Here is a 4,111-nt window from a genome sequence, read left to right as displayed (position 1 = left end):
CGTCCTTAAGATCTTTCAAACTAGAATACGCCCTTGTAATTTATTATTTGTCATTAACATATTGTTATTAATTACATACATATAAGTGTGAAGAAGCATATTATACAAAATAATTTTAATATTCAAATGTAATAATAAAGAAATCAATTATTTACATTTTCTACTGTGTGTGCGTGTGTGTGTGATATTATTGACAAGTTTTTTTGCACGTTTACATTTTTTTTGCAGATTTATTACACGCTTAACTTTCACAAGTGTGATGTGAAATACAGACAAGATTTTTATTTATCTGTTATAAGCGTGACTTCAAATGCAAGATTACGTTTAACATTTTCAATCTGCAAACGAGTGATCAGCAATATATGATCCACAACATGTAGTCTTAGAATACTACGATTTTCTCTAGAAGCACTAGCGTATAATTTATTCGCCGACATTACGAATTTCTTCTGCAACAATCACATAAAATATTGAACAGTTTTCTTGAACGATTATAACAACGTCTGCATGCTTTTGCATCATTAACCCCCCGAGGCCACACCTCTTTTTTTAATACGCCCCGGCCACACGCGTGTGAATATGAAAATCCAATTTGTATTTCTAAACATCGTGAATATTATTAATTAAACGGACATATTTTACATTTTAATTATATAAATTTGTGTATTTTTATGTTGTAAATTTTTTATCACACACAAACGTCTTGCCGTTGATTATTATTGTCATTAAGCTTTTAAAAAATAATATTTATCATATTTAGAAAAACAAATTGCACTTTCATACTCACACGCGCATTATATGCATTAAAGAAATTTAAAATATATTTTAAAAGTTAAGATAAGTTTCTGTCTCTATATATAAATTAACTCTTTCTTCCAAGTCTGTCAAAATTTTTTGAAAGAATAACATTTGAGACAGCATTTTCTTTAAAGAAGAATAAACATTTTTTAATAAGATTATTATTTTAGAATGAGAATGTGAACAATACCTTAACAAATTAATAATGTAAGTACAGACGTTGTTACAACCATTCGAGGAAACTGTTTAACATTTTATGTGTTGCTGCAGAAGAAATTCGTAATGTCGGCGGACAAATTATACGCTAATGCTGCTAGAAAAGATCATAGTATTTTAAGGCTACATGCTGTGTAGATGATATTGCTTGTCCCTCGTTTGCAGTTTGAAAATGTTTGATTATTAAAAACGTTTGATTATTAAAATCATTCGAAATAATGCTTATAACAGATAAACAAAAATCTTGTCTGTATTTGACATCACACTTGTGAAAATTAAGCGTGTAAAAAATCTGTAAAAGAAATGTAAACGTGCAAAAAAACTATTGTCAATAACATCACGCATACACACACAGAAGAAAATGCAAATAATTGATTTTTTTATTATTATTACAATAATTTGAATATTGAAATTATTTTATACCATATGCTTTCTAATACTTATATGTATATAATTAATAACAATATATTAATAACAAACAATAAATTAAGGGCGTATTCTGGTTTGAAAGATCTTAAAAATAAATATTTTTCATAAATGGGAATTTTTTATAGCGGAACTAAGAAAGCGAATATTGTTAAACTTTGCATGTTCTTATTTAACCTTATTTTAAGAATTTATTTTTATTTTTTAAGTAAGAAAAATGCTATTTTTTTCTATGTTATATCCTGCATGATCACTAGAAGGTGTAAATGACAGACGGAGTAAATGATTCTGGCTGTTCTATAGGTATCAGAAACCCAAAAACAAAAAATTTTCTTATTCAGAATAAGTGTGGTTATTGTCTGAACTAGAATAAACATTATACGTTTATTAGTTTTTTTCTTTTAATAAAATACTAACAAAATTTTAAAAAAAGTTATAATATTTTTAATAATATAAGAGAAATAAGACCTCTCGTTTTATGTGACCGTTATACAATCAATCAATATTAAATAAGCCGTTTACGGCGGTCCGAGCTTGGATCTTAATAGCCTAATAATATTTTTTGTGTACTACACGTATATTTTTTCCAACCTTAATAAACTGCGCGCCGACATAACTTGTCAGACTTACAACACAGCTCCTGTGTTGGAGTAGTAAATTCTTTACTATTATTTAAATCGATTTAATTAGAGGGGAATAAGGAGATTTTACTACTCCAATAGGAGCTGTGTTATAAGTCTGACAAGTTAGTCGGCGCGTAGTTTATTAAGGTTGAAAAAAATATGTGAATATAGTATATAAAAAATATTATTAGGCTACTATAAAATACAAGTTCAGACCGTAAATTGTTTATTTAATATTAATTAATAATATTTTTGATAGAAAGGCTGCCTAGAATGGAAATATTGGTTTAGTTTTAGTTCAGACGATAGCCACATATACTTCTTCTGAATAAGAAAATTTTAGCTTTTTGCGTTTTAAATACCTGTAGAACAGCTAAAATTATTTACACCGTCTGTCATTTATACCTTCTAGTGACCAGAATACCTATAATATAATAGAAAGGAAAAGCATATTTGTTACCTAAAAAATAAAAATAAAATTTTAAAATAAGGTGAAGTGAACATGCAAAGTTTAACGTTATTCACTTTCTTTGTTTCCCTATAAAAAATTCCTGCAAGATATATATTTTAAAAATCTTTTAAATCAAAATACCCCCGTTAATAATTTTTTACATTCTCTTCCTGACGGAAGAGATTTTACCACTTTTCAATATAAATAATCTTGCCATGGTTTCATTCGATTATTCCGGCGTTTTTATATTTGTGATTCAATTAGATTATTTGTTTATTTTGTTTATATTGTTAGGTGATTGTTTAATGTTTTAGTCTAGACTAATGTTTAATGTTTTAGTATGTTAAATGAACATTAATTATTATGTTTCTTGATATTTATCTTCTTCTTTCGTAATAATCCGTTCCGAAGAAGACTAACTATAGTCGAAACATTAACCGTGTGCATTATTTGTATAATAAATTGTTTTTATTTTAATCCAATATCCCTCTTTTGGTGCTCATGATTTGGCAAATTTAATAAGAGTAAAAAGAACACTATAAACTACCTTTTTTTCTCGATAGTTAATATTTTACTATTATTATGCATTTAAATATTAAATTTAAATATTATCCCAAAGTTAATGTTTTTAATATGACTTTATTTCTAGATAAAAAAGCATATTGGCCAGAACGGGAATTTCTATACATTACATTTACGAATTTTAGTTTTTATGTTTATAAATATTTATTTAATTAATTAATTTTATGTTTAATTTTAACGGTACAAAAACTACGGAAGTACATGATCATACGCGATTTTATGTTTAATAAAATTTATTTATTTATTTGCAATTTTTTTGTAAATATAATTGCAATATTTATAAATATAACAATTAAAACTCGTAAATATAAACATAAATGTAACATAGCGCATCGTCGATTTGCCAACTCGAGACTCGGCACTCGGCGAGACATGAGAGGCGATATAATACCCGAAATCCGAAATGCGTGGCCTCTAACAGCTCAAGAGAGAAGGAAACAGCAGATCGTATGTCTGCCCTTCTCTCCCCGCGCGAAGCTTGCCGAGTGCCGAGCGTACACTGACAGAGGAGGGGCTTGCGCGACCAGCACATCCCCTCCATCTGAGTAGTTCGGACACGAACCATAGCACGGATACGAACCCATGTATCGTTACCCGAGATCTCTCTGATCGTTACCTAGCATAACGCCGTAGTTGACGTCCACTTTCTCAGAGGGCAGATTAGGACAGGCGTCCCCCGAAGCGGGATGGCCGCTCTCAGGTTTCTCTCTAGTATAACTCAATATTGAATATGGATTTTTATTTTTAAATATAAATTCGATCACATGCATCTTTTCTATAATTCGTCGGTAGTATGTATGTACACCAACAGCGAATCAGACGGACTATTTATTATTTCTAAAGGACAAATTTAGATTATTAAAAATTTGTTGTGCACAAAAGGCATCTTTTAATAGTATAATGATGGCAACGTTATTCTGAAGTACCGACTACGTCGACAATCGCGCCCCTTCTCCGGATCAGATTCAACAAGGGGGGATAAACCGATGATGATGGGGGTTGCGGGTTGAACTTT

This window comes from Temnothorax longispinosus, chromosome 11 (assembly GCF_030848805.1).
Source record: "Temnothorax longispinosus isolate EJ_2023e chromosome 11, Tlon_JGU_v1, whole genome shotgun sequence".
NCBI classification, from domain to species: Eukaryota; Metazoa; Arthropoda; class Insecta; order Hymenoptera; family Formicidae; genus Temnothorax; species Temnothorax longispinosus.
Note: the sequence above shows the minus strand (reverse complement) of the source record.